Genomic DNA, 21,536 nt, shown 5'->3' with positions numbered 1-21,536 from the left:
TCCCAGGCAACCCCAGATCTGCTTTCTGTCACAATAATTTTGCATTTTAAGAGTTTTAGATAAATGAAATCATACAATATGTACTCTTTGGTTGTCTAGTTTCTTTTAATTGTTTTGAGTATATATGATATAAATACCTTGAAATTTATTCACATTGCATGTTTCAAGATTTTATTCCTTTTATTGGTCAGTAATAAGTATCCGATTGTTTTGATAGACCACAGTTTCTATATCCATTTACCTGTTGATAGACATTTAGTTGGTTCTCAATTTCATTGATGATAAATAAATAAAGGGGCTATGAACATTTGTGAAGAAATCTGTGTATCGACATAAGCTTTCTTTTCTCCTGGGTAAATACTTAGGTGTGAAATGACTTGATCATATGCTACATGCATCTTGAACTTTTTAAGAAACTGCTGAACTGTTTTCCAAAGGGGTTGTATCATTTTATATCCCCACAGGCAGTGAATGAGAATTTCAGTTACTCCACATCCTTGCCAACACTTGTTCAGCCAGTCTTTTTAATTTTAGCTATTCTATTAGATGTGAAGTGGCATCTCATTGTGGTTTTAATTTGCATTTCCCTAATGGTTAATGATGTTGAGCATCTTTTCATGTGTTCATTTGCTATCATCAGTACATCTTTGGTGAAGTGTCTGTTTAAATCTTCTGCCCCCACTTAAAGAATGGTGTTACTTTCTTCTTAAGATTTCTTAATATAGTCTAGATACAAGTCAGATTTATTAGATATACCTTGGTAGATTTTTCTCCCAATCAGTGCTTCTTCTCTTCATTCTTCTAACATGCCTTCCAATGAGTAGAAGTCTTTAATTTTGATGGTGAATTTTGAAAGTTATCATTGGTCCTAGATGACTTGCCACCGCTAGAAGAGAAGCGAAGTTCCAGAATGAAGAAATAAGAACAAAATAATTCAGGAAGTACATGGTGTTGTGAAGTCTCACCATCAACCACAGATGAAGGAATAGGCCAGCCAGCTGTTTTTCACCGAAGGGGGAACCTGTTGTCTCAAGTCATAAGAGTGTAGAGAATTTCCCTGCTTTAAACAGCAGTTTAGAAATGAAGAATGCCTGAAACCACTCTTTGATTTGGTTTAGATGATTGAGGATGACCATAACATAACCCACTCTATTAGTTTGCTGGGACTGCCATGACTGGGTGGCTGAAGCAACAACAATGTATTGTCTCACAGTTCTGGAGACTGCAAGTCTGAGGCTAAGGTGCTGGCAAGACTGACTTCTTCTGAGGCCTTCCTCTTTGACCTGTTGATGGCCACCTTCATGTTCACAGGGTCGTGTGTGTGTGTGTGTGTGTGTGTGTGTGTGTGTATCCAAATCTCTCCTTAAAAGAACAACAGTCAGGGGCATCTGGGTGTCTCAGTCAGTTAAGCATCTGCCTTCAGCTCAGGTCATGATCCCAGAGTCCTGGAATCAAGCCCCACCTTGGGCTCCATGCTCAGTGGGGAGTCTGCTTCTCCCTCTCCCTCTGCCCCTCCCCTCACTTGTGCACCCTGTCTCTCTCTCTCTCTTTCATTCAAATAATAAATAAAATCTAAAAAAAAAAAAAAAAGAAAGAAAGAAAAAGAAAAGAAAAACAATCCTACTGAATTAGGGGTTACCCTAATGATGTCTAACCATAATTATTTCTTTAAAGACCCCTACCTCCAAATATAGTCATGTTTTGAGGTAGTGGGAGTTAGGACTTCAATATATGAATTTGGAGGGACATAATTTAACCCCTAACCTAACACCCACCTAAATGAAAGGCTAACCACTCATTCAGAAAGACTGTATTTTGAATTCTTTCAGTGCTGGTATGGAATGAGAGTGAATAGACTTCCTGAGGGACTCCAAGAATGTGCAACTCAGGTGGCATTAAGTAGTAGCTATATGTAAGCAAATCTGTATAACAGTGTAGATGAATAGTCTGTTAGTAACTTGTCCTTAGCTTGTCCATTTTAAGGAACTGGAATTGTGTATAAACTTGTGCTCATACTCTTCCTAGGCAACTAGAACTGTAGGATACGTGAGTTAGTTATTTCTGGAATTAACCAGCCACCTTTACCTACTTTACATACATCAGGGTTTCTTTACCTTGACACTATTGACATTTTATTTTTTAAAATTTATTTATTTATTTATTTTAAGTAGGCCTTGTGCCCAATGTGCGGCTTGAACTCACAACCTTGAGATCAAGGGTTGCATGCTCTACTGACTGAGCCAGCCATGTGCCCCAACACTATTACAGTTTAGGCAAGACAAGTCTCTGTTGTGGGCAGCTGTCCTGTATAGGATGTTTAGCTGCATCCCTAACCTCTATTCACCAGATGCTGGTATCATCTTCCCAGTTGTGACAACCAAAAATGTCTCTAGACATTGCCAAATTGCCCCAAATCAGAACTGATCTAGATAATATGCTTCAGGATTCTGAAAGTAACTCAGCTGCTGGACAGTATGAAAAAAAGGTGTGTGAACTGAAGCAGGAGCGTCTGCTTCATTTTGCAAAGCCCTTTCTATCCCTTCTAACCCAGCAACATTGGACACTCAATGTCTCACGGCTTTACTAGACCCTACTTTTCTCAAAGTCCTGGGTGTATATTTACTACACATGCTTTCTGCCCAAGATATTCTTTGAAGTGTCCCCTTTCTTGGGACCTGTCCCTCTGGATCAGGTGCCTAGATCAACTAGCTGAAGCTGGAAAGAATTACAGGTGCTGAAGTGTTAAAAGCTGTCAAGAAATACAAGGCTAAATTTGCAAGTGGTGTTTACTTTTTTAAAAAGTGTAGTTCTTTGGAAGTTCCATGGGAGATTCTTTAAGGAAACTTCCAAGTAAGATGACATGTTATTTGTAAAATATGGGTTCTTCTTTCTAGGGGTTCCAATTGCATGACGTTGGCCATAGTCTAACCTCACCAACAGGGAAGCCTTTCCAGAAAACACCTCTTTGTGAATTGTGAGTCATTCTCCCCCTTTGTTAGCTGCTGGGCACTGAAGAAGTTAAGCAACAGCTTACAGGTTGTAAACCAGAGATAATAATAGTACTTGCCTTATAAGGTTATTATGAAGATTCAAAGAGATAATCCACATAAAGCCCTTAGAAGAGTGCCTAGAACTTACTGAGGACCTAAAAATGGTAGCTATTGTTATTTGTTCATCAACTATATATTGAATTCTGGCTTTGAACTAAGCATTGTGCAGGGTGATGTGGCAGAGTCAAAGATCAGTCATGGATTCAATACCAAAGAAATGATTAATGTATCAGTAGTACTAATAGCTACCATTTACTGAGCACTTCCTGTGGGTCAGCTTCTATGCTCGGTGTCTTATATTTATCATTTTGTTTATTCTTCAGAAAGACCTTACAAAATAGGTCTTACTTATCCTATTTTATAAGTGAGGAACTTGAAACTACTTGGGCTTAAGCAAAGCACCATAAGTCAGCTATTTAGTCGTGAATATGAGATTTATGTAAGAGCTGGCTGATGCCTAAGTTCTGCCCCTTTCTTCTGTGCGTGTAGGTTCTAGAAGAGATTCCGCACACCCATCAAGTTGTATCCTACCAAGAAAAAGGGGCTATGTGCCTGAGGACAGATACCGATACACTGTCAGAGGGATTAGAGCAGGAAGTGACTTTTCCCTTCGGGATTTTAAGGAAAACCCATAGGAGAGCTATAATCTGGGCTGAATTTGCACGTGTGGTGGGTGGGAGCATTACTGAATATAAGAACAAAACCATACAGCAGGAAATTGTGGTTTTTAAATGAGGAACAAGAGGGAGTTTGGTTTGACTAGAATTATGAAGGAAACCCTAATCAGCTCTGGCTGGAACTATTGCCCCTTTATTCTCCCTCTGACTTGCCCTCTGTCTCATCCTTCTGAGAACTTGGTCCTCCATATATTGTCTACATTACTAGGAGAGAGATGATCTTTCTAAATCTTATCATGTTGCTCTACTGCACAAAATTCTTCAATGTCTCCTCATCATCAACATGATGGATATCTAAATTTTAGAACCTTCATAATGTGCCTCCAACCTACTGCCTGGTCATACCCCATTCCATTTTTCTTCGTCCATATTATGCTCTGCAATGCTGAACCCCCAGCTGGTACTGAGGAGATGCTTCTTTGTTTTCCGACACTGTCCTTTCCTCACACATGCTGTTTTCCCTTGCCCTCTCTTGGACACCTGGAAAATTCTACCTTCATTCTTTGGTTTTGGCCCTTAAATTGCTTTCCTTGAAGGCGTCCCAGACATCCTCTATCTCCACCCCCAAGCAGATGTGGCTCATCATTTTAAGCACCCACTACACTGGGTAGGTGATCATTAAGTGATTATTTTATTATTGAGATTGTGTTACTTATATGTTCTTCCATTTTTTACCTTTTTGAGGGCAAAAGCTTTTCTCTTCTGCATTCTCAAGTCTCAATACATAGCAAGAGTCTAATAAATACTTCTTGAATAAATGAATGAATGAACACATGACTGAATGCTGGGAGTGTATTAGCAAGGAATTTTGAGACTCTGTCTTTGAGGATCTAGATGGCAAATTGAAGTAATTCAGTTTTTATTTGTTTTATTTCGTTCTGCATTGGGGAACCAGGGAACATTTTTGAATAAGGGCCATTAATCTTAGATTAGTATATAAAGCCTATAGGAAAGGCCAAAGTCAGAAAGATGAGGAGGCTATAATAAAAACACGGGAGGGGCGCCTGGGTGGCTCAGTGGGTTAAGCCTCTGCCTTCAGCTCAGGTCATGATCTCAGGGTCCTGGGATGGAGACTCACATCAGGCTCTCTGCTCAGCAGGGAGCCTGCTTCCCTCTCTCTCTCTGCCTGCCTCTCTGCCTACTTGTGATCTCTGTCTGTCAAATAAATTTTAAAAAAGGGGCGCCTGGGTGGCTCAGTGGGTTAAAGCCTCTGCCTTCGGCTCAGGTCATGATCCCAGGGTCTTGGGATCGAGCCCCACATTGGGCTCTCTGCTCAGCAGGGAGCCTGCTTCCTCCTCTCTTGCTCTGTCTGCCTCTCTGCCTACTTGTGATCTCTCTCTCTGTCAAATAAATAAATAAAACCTTTAAAAAATAATAAATTAAAAAACAACAACAACAAACAAACACAGGAAAAAGATCATGAAGACCTGAATTGGGGTAGTGTTACAAAAGCATTCCACTTTACCCACCCCCCTGCCCCCCCCCCTTTTTAAAAGATTTTAATTTTAAGTAAACTTTACACCCAACTTGGGGCTTGAACTTACAACCCTGAGATCAAGACTCTCATATTCTACCAACTGAGCCAGCCAGGTGCCCCCACTTTACCTTCTTGACCAAGGAAGATATTATTGGGAAAGAAAGCGAGCTTTCCATTTATCAAACTTTTAAAAAATATCACCGAGTTTAAATAGAAATTCCTATATACTCCTTTCCTCATGATCATTTGTAAAATGAGGTTAGCATTGATGTGTCTCAATTCCCTGTGGCTGATAAGAGAGGATTTCACTGAGTTATGCTCCTTCAAGACGGGACTTTGAGCCCATGGCACCCGCAGAACCTTGAGCGGAGCTTGGCAGATAGATGGGTGCTCCATATACATTTGTTGAAAAAAATGCCTTCTGGTGTTGTTCTGTTCAATTCAATAGCTCTGGTGTAATGGCTCCCGTGTTCTCTCTCTTGTCCTCTCCATTCAGACAAACAAAACCTTTCGTTCTGATGCTTACACTTGGATGGTGCCGTCTCTCCAGTTGGCCTCTTTGTCTCACTAAATCATATTTTATATTCTTTAAAACAACAACAAAAAACCCGTTAGCTTTTCCCAACTGAGGTCAAACTGCCCCCCTCCCCGCCCCCAACCTTCCTCCACTCTTTTCTGACTACACTACTGAAAACCACTGACTTCAGGAGTCAAGAGTTAAATCAGGTGCTTGAAACCTACTTACTGGCAGGTTGTGAAATCCTTGAAAAAGTCTTGGCTTTTGTTGTGAATCTCGCCCTAGGTCCTCGGTTCCTAGATCTGGCCAGGTGTCATCATCAGAACGAGTTAAACATCTACTTTCCTGGGGCCATTCCAGCTTCAGTGTCTCAGAATTTAGGATGGGTGGGGCCCGATGAGGACAGCAGGAAGCCCAGGAATCAAGATTTTAATAAGTGTCCAGGTGATTCTGACATCCGGACAGGTCGTTGGAACACTTGGTGTAAAAACGTCTCGCAGGGTAAGCAAAGCGGGGAGGGAGAAAGATATGTTCATACTTTGGCAGATACTGAGGGAGGAGAGGAGAGACTGTAGGCTTTGCTTAGTCTGAGTCTGACTCTGCTTTTGAGGGTTATCTATGCATTTAAAATTTTATATTTACATTCGACATTTTCTTTCATGCTTTTCATGGTTAACGCGTAGATGGAGTCTGGAGGCCCTGAGACTTGCTACGACATCTGTATTAGAAGCAGGAATTTCCATAAAAACTAACAGACCTGAATTCTTTTATCTTATACAATCCTAGAAATGTTAGGAATCTTAAAGGTCATTTAGTGGGACATGCAAATTTTTAAGACGACCTTAGATACGCCAGGGACAGGCAATGACATCAAGATTAACAATGCACATAATTGTGGTGAGCAACCCAAGTTAAGCTTTACCTGAGGCTTCCTGCCCCCAGCATTGCTCGAGGAGAGATCGGGGAGCCCGAGACTGAAAGCCAAAGGGCGCTAGCTGGGTCTGGAGCGTTGCACATGAGAAAATGAAGGGAGATGGGCCTGTATATGGAGCAGAGAGGGAGCAAGACAGCAGTATGGGTACAGGCAATCTTTCGGTGCCCTCACATGCAAAGGAATTCATTCACTCCTTTACCAAACATTTATTAGTCATCTGCTTGGAACCTGATCTGATACTAGGCCGCAGTTTCTGCCCTCAAAGCGCTCTCAATCTAGTGGACAGACAAATACACACGACAATAGAGGTGATAAGTCTCACAATAGAGGCCGATACTAGGAGAAACGTAAGGATATGCTAAAATACTACAGCCCAAATAGCTCTTGCTCGCTCTTTTTTTTTTTTTTTTTTTTTAAAAACACCAACATTCTTTTGTGTTTCTTTCCTTGAAAGGCACATTTCTCTCTAAAGGGATGCCGGGCAAATGAATATGCTTTGCCTTCATCCCCCCCATCCCCCCCCACCCAGCCCCCCCACCCCCACCCTCGCCCTGTCCTGGCAAAGCTATTGCTGAATGCTAGGGACCAAAGGTATTTTCTTGGTGTGATATAAAACACCAACTGTGTGAATGTAGCTTTTAAGTTGTTTCAGGAATGGATTGGATAGAAGCAAAAAATGAAGAAACAGATTGAAGGTGCCCGTGACTGGAATCAGGGCAGGGAGGTTCAGGGAAAGGAGGAAGGGATGAACTGGAGGATGAGAAAGAGGGAAAAAAAAGCACATTATTCCAAACGTGGACTAATGCAGTTAGGAATTATCAGGAGGCATAGTTTAACCTGGAGAGTGGAAGATAAGCACAGCGTATTATTTTACCGACGAGCAAGGGGAAGATACAGCTCAACCTTTTAAGAAAGAACCACCAACCTTTTAATAAAGAATCGGAAGTGCTGCGGGGAAATTTCAAGGATCCCAGGAAAGATGTTATACTGTTACAATCTACTGTTACAACTGTTAGATTAATTGAAAATTAATAATCAAATTGGCATAATCGGCGGTACATTTAGTCCGAATGACGCCCAATGATTAAAATTACTCTCTTACTGTAATTTAGTTAGTGAATGCCGACTTCAAATAAAAATTTAAATAATAAATCGCTTCAAAAAAATTTAAAAGATGGTCCTGGTTTTTTGCCCCCCAGACATTATTTAAGGTATCTTGTGGTAATGAATCCTAAATCGCTTTACAAAGCTTTTCACTTCTAACAGCGAGTTTGAATCTGTGCTACACAGATTTAGTTATTATTAGATATCTTATAATTCAGCCCTTTCCACTGAAGTCAGTGCTTCCTTTTTATTTCTTTCCGCTCCTGATTCACGACAGGCACATCCTTGGCGTTCAAAAAATAATCATTGGCTGTTGAAAACCTTGACTAGATATGCACAGACTCAGAGTTTATAGTTCTGATCTGTTACAGAAAAGAATAAATCCGTAGTCACTTCAACACACTCTTTTTTTTTCCTCCCTTAGTACATATCAGGAAAACATTTGCATTTTCTGGACACATTTCTTCCAATAAAATTGAGATCAGATTCAGTGTGCTTATTCGGATTATAGGAGACCTCATACTTAGATTAGAGGAGGGCACGTCTGTAACTCAGAATCCACTCTAAGGGGACATTCAGCCAGGGAAGCTTCCGGACAGCCTCAGTTCTCCCACATACTTCCCTGTTGCAGCAATCAGTCACCTGGGCTCTGAAGTGTGGCCTGGTTGCCATGGGCAGACTTGTTAGCATGCAAAAGATAGCACCTGTGACCATACATATTGAAAATGCAATTGCAGGTGTATTTGCAAATTGGATTTTGAGGGGGAAGTTTAAGCAAATCCTTTTGAAAGTGAATCCCTCCAAGGCGTGAGTAATGAAAAAACAAGAAGAAAAGTGACAATCAAAAACCTATTAAAATCTAGTTTCCAGAGAAGAATATGACTGCCTAATGACATTTATGCTTTCATAGCTAGGCGTTTAACAGTCATTTTGTGTCAGTTGCTTCCTTTATAAATGCACATGACAAATTTTTCAGTTCTCTGTGTTTCTGAGGCCTTAAGCCCCACTATTCTTGGATGCTTGGAATGAGCTGATGGCCTCTGAATTTCTCCACAGGAACCTACGATGGCTGCCTCAGTCACCAATACAAGAATTCAGTCGCTTGTCCAATCCATTCATTCCTTCTTTCTTTTATTCAGTCCTCAAAATTCAGGGTAAGTTAGGGACGCCTGGGTAACTCAGTTGGTGAAGTGTCTGCCTTCAGCTCGGGTCATGATCCCTGGGTCCTGGGCTCTCTGCTCAGAGGGGAGCCTGCTTCTCCCTCTACCTCCCTCTACTTGTGCTCTCGGTCTTTCTGTCAAATAATAACATCTTAAAAAAAATTTTTTTTTTTCAGGGTAAATTATCATGGCCCAAATAAAGACCAAAGGAACCAAGCTGAAAGAAAGGCCAAACCAATGAAGCCAAAAGAAAGGCCAATGTTTAAAAACTTTAGAATCTGGGATGGCAACAGATTTCTGTGTCTAAACTAAAGGAAGCAATTATTCTCACCAGATTCATCACTGATACTTTTACTTTACATCTCTGTTTTGCTTCCCCAGGTGTTAGATTTCATTAGAAATTCCCTGCACCCCCCACCCCCAACCCCCAACTAAAGTTTTTGTCTGACTATTGTGTTTGGTACCTGGACTCTGTTTGCTACTGCTGTAATCCTTCTCTGGGACAAGTGAAATGGTTGAGAAGGTAGGAACAGAGAAGAGGAATGGGAAGCAATAGATACCCAGATCTGACATTTTGGTCAGATTGTAAATGCATGATGAGAGCTGTGTAACCTCAGCTTTCCGCTCTTAACCCTGAGCTCTCCAACTGACATTGGTTCTTGGGTGGACTGTGTGAAGGGCTGGCTCGGATCCCAGTATCTCCCTTTCCCTCCATGGTAAAGAATAGAATTCTAGTCAGGAAAAGAAGATGGGAATTAACAAGTTTCAATAGTTAAACCAGTTTATAAGATCATCTTGACTGGTCTAGTAGGAACATACTTAAAAAGTGAGTTGGGATCTTATTCGATCTCTGCCAGATTCCATGAATTGTGGTACTAGGACCTGTTAAAAATAAATGCCACCTAGGAAAATGTTTTCTTGATGTTTGCAAAACTTATAGGATCATGGGTTTTTGACTGGGAGAGTGTACACAGACCCCTCCAATGTAAATACATACATTCTAAATTTACCTGGGCCCTTTAAGCAGCTCTTAACATCATATGACAAGGAGAACATTTGTTAATCAGAAAAATTACAACCTATTCATACTTATTGTTTGATTATTTCTTTGCTGACCTCTGAGGTCCCATTGTTGATTGAATTAGTTAGAGTAACTCATATTTATTTTAGCAACTAGCTATTATGAATGCAAACTCTTCTTATCGCCAGATGATTGATAGACACATTAAGAAGTTGTTCAACAGGTTGCCTGGTTTGAAGAAATGCTTAAATCCTGATCGGTTACTTTTTTTTTTTTATCAGTAAAGAGTGGGAATTAGTGCAGATAAGCCCTTAGTAACAAAAATTTTATTTTCAGAGTGGAATGTTGTCGTTTCTTTAAATTGGAGTCTTTTAAGCAGTAGATTCTTTTAGTTCCCTTTTATAGACTTCACGTATAAATTTTGGTAGGTTGAAAAACGTTCTAAAATTAATCGTCTTCCTAGTCTTGGCTGATAAAAGTATTCAATGAGGAAAATTGTCAAGCAGCTGAAGGTGACACAATAGCTGTTGTTTCGAATTGTGGACTTTTTTTTTTATTTTTTTTTAAGATTTTATTTATTTATTTAACAGACAGAGATCACAAGTAGGCAGAGAAGCAGGCAGAGAGAGGGAGAGGGGAGCAGGCTCTCCGCTGAGCAGAGAGTCCGATGCGGGACTCGATCCCAGGACCCCGAGATCATGACCTGAGCCGAAGGCAGCGGCCCAACCCACTGAGCCACCCAGGCGCCCCATCGAATTGTGGACTTTTGTCTTCTTTTTAGAAATTATTATTCTGTGCTGTTTAGTTATTGCATTAAGGGCCTCCATCTTGTAAAGTCTTCCGGTTCCTTAAAAATTAGGCTCACAGACGCCTCATTTTTTTTGCTGGCAGAACCATTGTTTTGATTCTTTTTTTAAATGGAAGCATAAGCACAGTTGAATAAGGTAGATTACCCATGGTGATCTGATAGGTGAGTTACAGGGTAACCTTCATAGGTCCTCCTCTTTAATGTAGGCTGTGGTTTGCGGGACTAGTGGAGCTTCTCGATCAGACTGGCTGTCATGTTGTCTCACTAAAATATCTCTTCCTGAGGACTCAGGCACTGTGGTGGTACGTGAAGGTGATAAGGGCCTGAGGATGGACCCAATGGATAAGTCAAAACAGAAGACTGAACATGTCTTCTTGAATGGAAACTGAACGATGTTGCTAGAGACTTCTGTCCTGGAATGCCTCAACTTCAAGAAGGTGACTGATGATGGCTTGTCAGAGCTTTTTGTAGGACCTCAGTTTCCGACTTTTTTTTTTTTTTTTTTAATAGAATTGTTTGGATTACCCTACCAGCGTTGTGAAGGCAGATAACCAAGGAAATGCATTATACGCAACCACAGGCAGGACAATTTTGAAACACAAGATTATCAAAGGAATAGGAAGATCGACGGTGTGGCATTCCTGAAAATGGAACCAGCCTGGCATCGTGTGGTCGGGATCCCCTGGCTCTTCGGTGGGGGTCCCTGCTGCGGGCTCTGGGAACACTTCATCTATTGGCATATTCACAGACTATGTGGAGAGTGACAGAACGGCAGCCTGTCTAATGATTAAACAAATCACAGGCTCACGTCTTCCTCCCCTCCTCCACTCGTTTCCTTGGAGACACAGTTCCTTGTCAATTTTCTGAATTACATTAATATTAAACTACGACTTTGAATCGGGAAGAATGTGAGGTATCTGAAGAGTAATATTTATATCCTCCATGTGACATTTGCATCACATGGATCAACGTTTTAAATGTTCTTGAGAACACTGAAAAATAAGGAAATGGAATTCAAAAATAAAGTATGGAACTCGTTAGACTAGTTTCTGTTTAAAACTTGGTGGATTATACCTCTTTGTTTTAAACCATTAGAACAGCAATGATTAAATATCAGATTCCTTAAAGAGTCACTAGTTCCTCTTGGAAAGTTTTGATTAAAGCATTGTATTTATTAAACTGTCCTACCCACACATCTTTCCTTCAAGATGTTGTCTTTCCCACGTCTGCTGTTTTATTACATGACAGTTATTGAAAGGTTAGATGCCGTTTACTTTCTCAAGGTTTATTTTTATATCATATAAATCAGACTTTTTTTCACACCTCACAAGCGGCAGTGTGGTCTGTTCAAACTGGGCGTCAGGAGACCTGGGTTCTATTTCCGACTCTGACATGTGACCGTGGGTAGGTCAATTAATGCGTGTGTGTCTCTGTCTCCCTCCATGCATAATGGGGATAATAATATCTCCCTTCTACCTACTTCACAGAGGTGTGTTTTTTTTTGAGGATTAATTAGTTAATGTTTGCAAACCATTCTGAGCTCCTTTGATAAAACACAAAGCACCATTCTTTATGACAATAATAATAGTGTCTTGGACCTGTAGACTTCCTTTCATCCAAGGATCCTAAAGTACTTTACCACTGGGATTGTAACTTTACAGAGGGTTACTGTGTGGTGGCTGGCTCTCCTTGAAGAAACAGATGGTAACAAGCAGTCTGGGTTTTCACTAGAGAGTAATTAAGTCTCCCACCAACCTCTTGCGTCATTTGCATAAACTTCCCAAGACAGCTCCCGAAGGAAAGCCCAGTCTGACTCCTTATCCCTCATCACTATTTATAAATAAGCCCCAGGGGATTTGGAATTTGGACTATCAATGTTTGCAACTCCCAAATCTATTTGTTGAGGATGGGGTAAAGCATGGGAATCTTTAGATGGCAGGTAAATTAATTTCAACAAAAACGTAAATGAAAAACAAGTGTGGGTTACCTGTGGGTCTTTCAGGTTGTGTACCCCAATTAGGGACAAGTTCTATGATGTCTCCCTGGCAGTCTGGTTAGCCCAACTTTCGGTTACCTGACAAAGATGAATTACGTGCCTAACTCATGTGTGTGTCTGAAGTTATTAAGGAGAAAAGCATATAGTGTGGTGCCTGTCCTCAAGTTGTTTACAACTATTTGAGAAGATGAAACTGAGACACAGGAAACAATTACCGGACCGTGGAAGAGAGCATGTAATTAAAGGCTAAATTGTGTGGAACAGACCACAGAAGATAGGAGAGAAGGGAGCGATCAATATGGACCAGTGAGTTTGGGGAAGCTCTAGCCAAGAGGTAGGTGTGAAGGCGTGCTTCTCCTACAGGACCAGTATCACAGCAGCGATTTGTGTGGTGTGTGGATGGACTGTGTGTGCGTCTCTTGGGAGCATGGGGGATGCTGTGCCAGGGAACGGGGTGGGCGTGGTGGGGGGGCTTTGAGGCAAGCAGAAAGGAGGAAGTTCCCAGGGAATGGGGAACTTTCATAGGCAGCCAGAGTTTGGACTTCATTTGTCACTTAAAAAAAGAAAAAGCCAAAAAAAAAAAAAAAAAAAAAAAAAGAAAAAGCCTTCAGAAACCTGGGGACCTGATAAAAGGAGTATTTTGAAATGATCCTTTGGCAATGGCATGTAGGGATCCCTGGAGCAGGAAAGAGACCTAAAGCTGGGAGGGTGGCTGAAAACCGATGCAGTAATCCAGAGGGCTGGAACATTATCTGGGAGGGCTATGGTAGACATAGAGCTGGTTCAAAACAGAGCCTTTAATGAGAGCTTAGCATGTGCTGGGAATGTGTCTTCTCACAACAATCCAAGGTGATACGAGTATTAACTGACTGTAGCCTCGATTTCCTGATACGGAACCTATGGCTAAGGGGGCTGAGGGACTTGGCCGCAGTCACAGACATGGCATGTGTTAGAGCCCAGGTATGAGCCCCGTGTGAATCCTTTACGGGATCGGGATGGGGTCAGTAGACATTTGGTGAGAGAACAACTGTCCAGTCCACAACAAAGCACTGGGTTAAACACAGTTAAAACCGGCCGTTTCCCCTGCTTTATTCCTAGGATATCTTTGGAGCCTCCGCTGGGCCGCACACGGTCCGCTGTGGATCTGCGGGAGAACGGAGTGTGAGGATCGCGTCCCCACACGGGCCTCGCGCTGGGAACACTGGCCAAGCGCTGGCTTGGAATCTTCCCTCTCAGCTCCAGTGAGCTCCAGGGTTGGGAATCTGAGAGGCTAGGAGCGGGAAGGCATCCCCGTCACTGAGAGAGAGCGTGGGTTAGGAGGGCGGTTAAGACAAGCAGGAAGCGAGAAGGGAGGCAGGCCCAGGAGGCTGCTGTCAGACGCCAGATGAGGGCTCGGGACCTGGGAATGCCAAGTGCAAAGGCTGAGGTCACAGGCAGATTCACTCCAGAGACAACCTAGAGCCTGCAAGTTCAGCACCTGTACCTGCTGCCGGATCCTCCTTGCCCTCGCCCGCTGAGACTCTGCCAGCTCGACCTGTCTCCACTTCAAAGTCTCTCAAAACGCTAAGGCCGGCAGCCGATGCTCTTGATGTGGGATTGAAGAGAGGTGAGCAGGTTTTCTGGTGGGAAAAGATTTTAGAGCGTCAGGCTGCAAGCAGCCGTGGATTCCGATGACATCCTGGAGGCCCGGGGTTCTCAACCTTGACTTTGACTCAGGATGAAACTGGGAATCATTCTAATCAGATAAGAAGTTTCTTGGAAAAGAGGGTTCTTGCTGCTCACTTCTGAGGTGTTGAAAGGGGAAAGGGTAAGAACGAAACTACCGCTGACTCTAAAACCCCAAGAAACCTTCAGCGTGGGCTGGCTTTAAAATTCTGCTACAAGGGATCCGAGCATTAGCCATTATTTCTGAAGCTCGCAATTTGATTTACGAATCTATTCACTGATTATTACATTTTGGATACATTTGGCAGCCCAAGTAAAGCAGGAAATAATTACTGGATAAAAAGGGACACACAGGAGGAAGTTTTTATTGGCAAATATCAGCTTATATTATATAGTCACAAAATCCTGTCATTTCGGTACAAGAAATCTATCCCCTCCCTCATGGAGGCCTTTGCTAAAATGTGTCCAAAGAGCTAACAGTCTCTTGTTTCATGTTTCATGTGACAACCCCAAACCCCCGCCTCCCCCCACCACCAACACACACAAAAATCTACCCCAGCACACGGGGCCCAACTCTCTGAAATGTATTCCAACCTCCGATACTGCTATCATCCAATCTGGCCACATATCAATTATTTACTTTTTGTAATTCTTCGGTGAGCATGGAAAAGAGTTATCTTTTCTTTCAAAACCCTTCATATCCCAGAAGGCTGTAATTACACTCCCCTTGGTTTTCTCAGCTTTAGATGCAATGATATACATGGGTTAAGTCTGACATTTGGTGACTCATTGGAGATGGGCAGGGTACTGAGCATGTCACAAAAATTATCTCATTTACTTCTGACAAAAATCCTGTGAATCAGGCATTTTTATCCCCATTTGAAAGATAAAGAAACTGACACTTGAGGTTCAGAGGTTAATAACACCTTTAAGGAGGTGATAAACAGAAGAGCCAAGACTGAAAAACTGCCCTACTTACTGGGAACTCTTGGGTCGAGTTTGGCAATCCTTTGGGTGGACTCTACGGCAATAACCTTCCTTTTCTTTGATTCCTTTTGCTTTTCTTCACGGCCCAGTTGTCCCGGACCCTTTTTTTCTTTCCTCCGTACTTTCTTGGACTATTTGAGGCCTCACAGTTCTTCTTTTTAGCTATCACTTTTAATATATTATACATATACATTATTTGCGTATTTTATAAAATTGTACATTATTTAGTGCCCCCCCCATTCTATCTGAAATAGAGGCTCCTTGCAATTAGGAACCATGTCTTGTGATTCATTGACTTCTTAGCCAAAACACTATACTTTGAGTGGATATTGTCCAGTTATGGAATGGGCAGCAAAGAGATCAAACTAAGGGGACGATGGAGACTTTGATGGGGCCAGGCCATTCCCCCTTCCTCTCTGCTCAGAGAGCATTTTGCACAAATGCAGCCAAGTATGGCAAAAAGGGGGTGGTGCAGGATTGTGGCAGTATCCAGTGGGATGGGTTTCCATTTGTCTCTGTTGTGATCCTCAAGAGAGAACAGACACGGTGTAGTTTCTATTACTTATAGTAAGGCCTAGAGTGCAGACCCAAGAGAGAGACCTACAGATCACTTCTTCTGTGCCTTCCTAGTCTATTTTGACAACCAGCATATGGTTATAATCATGTACCTTTCTAAGATATTGATAAGGGCTTTGTAAAGGTCTCCCCTTCCTCTTTTGTTTCCAGAACTGTCACTTTCATGTGGAAACTAGATGATTCAGACAGGATTAGTTGTTAGGAACCATTCTGATTATTATTCAGTACTGAGTTTTCTTAGTTTACTAAATTGATTGGATAGTGATTTTTTTTCCCCCTCAAGCACAGGAGTGAAGATCATGGGTGGATATATTTCTCTTATTTTATTATTTCATTTCATTTTTTGGTGAATATAGTTAGTTTATTTTCTTTGTACTTTTTTATATTTTCCAAATTATCTTTAATAAATATTTTTAACTAAAAATAATTTTAAGTAACTCTCTTCAAATTCCAGTTCTCTTAGATTTCTCAACTCATCAGTCTACTTTTCAACCTCCCTAAGATTTCCCAAGCACAGCTACTAGGCTTTTTTCTTCATGGGTTGTGATCTCTCTCTCTCTCTCTCTCTCTCTCTAAATTCCCATTAGGATTTCATAGAATTCTGAAACCATATATCTCAAATATGCCAGCAGAGTCCACTTTCACTCTCATACTTATAAAATCAGTATTTAATTCAGAAAGTGTTGTTATTGTACTTACACAGTTTTTCAGCTTCTCCCCAGGCCATTGCCACCCACCCCTCTAATTTTCTCTGCATTTTTTCCCCTAGGGCCTTATTTATTTAATAGCTTAAAGAAAGTTTTCCAGTTTTTATTGCACAGAAGTAATAAGTATGTTTAGTGTTATCTTCACACACAGAGTTTACTGTGCTTTTTATCCCCCAACACATGAGCACCTCCTTAGACATTTATGGAGTTCCGGGAAGGTGACGGTAAGTAGTCCTTTGATAGGGACAGCTGATTGTTATCATAGACTGGATCCAAAAGACTGGAGATATTGGTGTCTCAAGGACAAATAAGACATTGAGATTTCCATCAAAGAGTTTAAAATCTAGGAGATCTGTACATCTAAGGCAATGATAAGGGTACTACAGAACAAAGTAATGTCTTGGAGCTAAGTCTCATGAGCTATGGGAATGAAAATGCAAGAGTGCCAGGTGAATTCTGCCATGTGAAAAACAGTAAGGGACAACCAGAGAAAGAGGGTGACCTTCTAGCTGCTGTTGGAATGAGGATTGCATCAAGAAGGCAAGGCTGGAGGGCATTTGTGGAAGAAGAAATAGCTTGAAAAAGACACGTGTGACTGCCACAATGCTTAGACACAAGAAATAATACATCTTTTTATTTTTTTCTAAATAAAATGAAATCTGATTCAGAATTCCTACACACTTGTGAGGAAGTACGATGTGTCATTTGGTGGGGAGGGGACACTGTATACAGTATAAAAATTTAAGGGGCGCCTGGGTGGCTCAGTGGGTTAAGCCTCTGCGTTTGGCTCAGGTCATCAGGGTCCTGGGATCGAGCCCCACATTGGCTGTCTGCTTAGTGGGGAGCCTGCTTCCCTCTCTCTCTCTCCCTGCCTCTATGCCTACTTGTGATCTCTGTGTGTCAAACAAACAAATAAATAAATAAATCTTAAAAAAAAAAAAAAAAAGCGGGCCATGGGTCTCTGGTCTTGGGGCATCACGGTTGCCAAGGGATGTTTGAATTCCTGGAGTCCACGTGAATGTGCTCATGGTGGCTACTGTTCCTGGGTGTTCCTCTTCCACAAAAACAGAGGTTTTCATGGGGGTTCACAAATTTCCTGGGAGCTGGGCTGACATCACACAGCTCTGTATGAAATTTTTCTTTTTTCTTTTTTTTTTTTTTAATATATTTTATTTATTTATTAGACAGAGATCACAAGTAGGCAGAGAGGCAAGCAGAGAGAGAAGGGGAAGCAGGCTCCCCGCTAAGCAGAGAGTCCTATGCGGGGCTCGATCCCAGGACGCCGGGATCACGATCTGAGCCGAAGGCAGAGGCCTTAACCCACTGAGCCACCCAGGCACCCCTGAAATTTTTCTTAATGCCCCAATTTTCCATTCAATCCCTCATCCTTGCCCTACACCATGTCTACTGCCTAAAGATCAGACATCCTCATACTGGTTCAGTGTCTCCAGAGAATGAAGCTCTTGGTTCTTTCGACCCTGGGGAAGGATAGAGCACAGAAGGTAGCGTAGGATGTGGGGTCCCAAGGCTCTTTGTGCAGACTTTCAGGCAAGCCCTCTATTCTCAGCACCTCCCCTCCCTCACCTTCCTTAGTGACTGATGCTTCCCACACTGGAGCCTGAGGGCCAAGACAGCTGCTTCTGGTGCTCTCCCTTCTGCCCCTTGTGAAGTCCTACCTTCCCCCACAGCGCCCAACTGGTTCCTGCCTCTCTCTCCACTTTGTCTTCACGTTTTACTGTTTGGGGCTACAGATACGTCCTAGTTTCACTGATGAAGAAGTTTTTATTGCCTCTTGTCCTTTTTGTTGGTTTTGGATGATATCTGAGGAGAGGATTACTCCACCATCTTTGAAGATCGCATTCTTTAAGTTAATTTTTTCTTTCCTTTATTTGCTAACTTTCTGACACTTTATGAGATTTTTTTTTCTCCCTTCTTAGACCCTAAAGCTGTTGTTTACTTTTCCTTGTACTGAAGATGAGAATCCACCCTAATATTGTCTAATGTTTAAAATTTAATTTTTAATCAGTTATTAATGCATATAAAGACTTCAGTAGTCCTGTAAGTCTTATTTGTGAGAATCAGCTGTCATCTGCTTGCCACTGCCGTCCATTCTCCATTTTCCAGCTCTCTAGAAGCATCCTTTAGCAAAGATTATATTTGACACTTTTAAGTATATCACTAAGCAACTGCTTGTAATGTCATATCTCGATTTTTCAGTTAAGGTACTGCTTATTTACTTAACTTCTTGCTGTGGAAAGTGAGAATTTAGTTCTTGTTTACCCCCCATTCTCAAATGCACACACCATGCCCTGCATCTGCCCTGTAGAGAGATATCATAATTTTGTTTAGATAAATCTTCAGCATTTAGAAGATTTATAACTATTTGTAAGATTATGACTGTATCCACGGGCCTATTACACATGGGCTATGTGGTATTCTATGATTGTTCTTGAAACATTTTGAAAATTTCAGTGAAGTACATAATTGTCCTGTTCTTTACTTTTATTTTTTTTTTCCTTTAATCATTTCTAAACTCCCCTCTGCATATTCAAGCCCCTCAGGTGTTCTATCAGGTTCATTTTGGACATACCCCTCTTAAAATCTTCTTGACCTCGAATCTTAACTGAGCCTTTTATCCCTGGTATGCACCTGCCATCTTGAACTTCTCTTTTGCCATCATTCTGGGACCCTCTTTACCTCTGACTTGAATTGGTTCCACTAATTTTTGGATCCCATGTCTTCCTCTTCCTTGGTTTTCTCCCTTGTTATCGTGAAGCTCCTCTTCCAGTAGCTTCCTAAGTAAGAGGGCATAGGAGGTAAACTTTATAAGCATGTCTTTAAGTGTGCCTGCACAATTTATATTTTGGCTAAGTGAATAATTCCAAGTTGGAAATAATTTCCCTCAGACTTTGAAGGCATTGTTCTTCAATTGTTTGCTAATTCTAATCTTGGAGGTTGACAAATCTGGAAGTGTTTTGTCTTTTGACTCACTGTATATATTTTTTCTGTTGAAGCTTTTAGAATCTTCTCTTTATACCAGTTTTCTGAAATTTTATGAGGACATGTCTTGGTATAGCTCTATTTTTATCTATTGTGTTAGGCACTCAATTGGACTTTCCCATCTGGAAACTCATTTCTTTGGGAATTTTATTGAATTATTGTTTGATTTCTTCCTCTCCATTTATTTTTTTCTCTCTTTCTGGAATGCCTATTATTTGGATGTGGTACAAACTGTATTGACATTCTACTTTTCTAATTTTAAAACATTTTCCACTTTTCATCTCTTTGTCTTTTGCCCTACTTCCTGGGGGATTTTTTTTGACTTTATTTTCTAACCTTCTTGAGTTTTTCATGTTTGCTTTTATAATCTTGATTTCTATAAACTTCCTTTTTGTTCTCTGTTTGTTTTTTTAAAAAGTTATCCTACTCTTGCTTTATGGTTATGGTATATTTTCCTATCTCTTTGAGGATACCGAGAATGGCTTTTTTTTTTTTTTTTTACTTCAATTTTTTTTAGTAGGGTCTCTGTTTCTTTCAAGTTGCTTGATTCTTTGTTTCTCCTATCTCACAGTAGAGTTTTTCCTCACATCCTTGGTGATCATATTTATCTTTGGGCACTAAAAACCTGATTGGAATGCTAAGCTTACAGGCAGGCTTTTTGACCAAAGGCTTGCTTCATGATAGGGTGGTCTGACTGGGTCATTTTGGGGGATAAAAACCCTGACGTCTGAATCTTCTGGTTTTTCCTTGAGGGTTTTTACAGCAAAAAGTCCAATCTCCTGTGAGAGCCATGCTGGTCAAACTTCAGTGTATATGCTAGTCACCTGAGTTATGGTTGAAATGCAGATTCTGATTCAGTAGGTCAGGGGTGGGGCTGAGATTCTGCGTTTCTAACTGTTGGTACCATCCTACAGACTGTATCTTGAATAACAGGGAAGAGGGACTATGATCCTGGCTGCCACTTATGGGAGTCATTTTGGAGTAAAGGACTGTGAGGTCTCAACATCCAGTATGTGATGTTTGCCTCCTTAGTCCCCTCACTTTTAGTATGATGCCCTTGCTCTCAACCACTCGTTATGCCCCATCAACGCAGCCTGTGCCTCCCCCTCTCCACGGGTTCTGAGGGGGAGGGGGAGGAGCAAGAGGAGCTGTTGCTTGGTCAAAGGTTGAACTGGGAGAGGGCTAGGGGTGGGGGTCAGATTTCTTTGAAACAGGCTTTTCTCCCATTCTGTTTCGGTCTTATTTTTGCCTCTGCTTCCAGAGGTACCTGGTTCTGCCAATTTTTTTTTTTTAAAGATTTTATTTCTTTATTTGACAGACAGAGATCACAAGTAGGCAGAGAGGCAGGCAGAGAGAGAGGAAGGGAAGCAGGCTCCCTGCTGAGCAGAGAGCCCGATGCGGGGCTCGATTCCAGGACCCTGGGATCATGACCTGAGCCAAAGGCAGAGGCTTTAACCCACTGAGCCACCCAGGCGCCCCGGTTCTGCCAATTTTTAAGGATTGAAAGAAACTCTATGGGAAGCAAATACGGTTGCTGCTGGACTCCCTCAGCTGTTGATTTTAGGATTTGACTTTCTTGACTCCTTACTTTATTTTAGCAGAATTTGTCCTTCTACTTTATGGTCTCTATTTGTAATTTTAAAGTGTTTGGCCGTGTGTCTCTTCTCCCAGTGCCGTTGGGAATGGTGCTCTTAATGAAAGTCTCTTTACTGTAGTTTGGGAGTTTCAGGAGAGAGAGAAGATGAACGTGTCTGTTTAGTCCACCATCTTTAACTACAAACCCTCCCTAATTCGTTTTTGCTTTAGGCCTCTGACTGTTGTCCCCAGAGTCCTTGAAAATATAGTTCACAATACACA

This window comes from Martes martes (genome assembly GCF_963455335.1).
Source record: "Martes martes genome assembly, chromosome: 3".
Taxonomy (NCBI): domain Eukaryota; kingdom Metazoa; phylum Chordata; class Mammalia; order Carnivora; family Mustelidae; genus Martes; species Martes martes.
Note: the sequence above shows the minus strand (reverse complement) of the source record.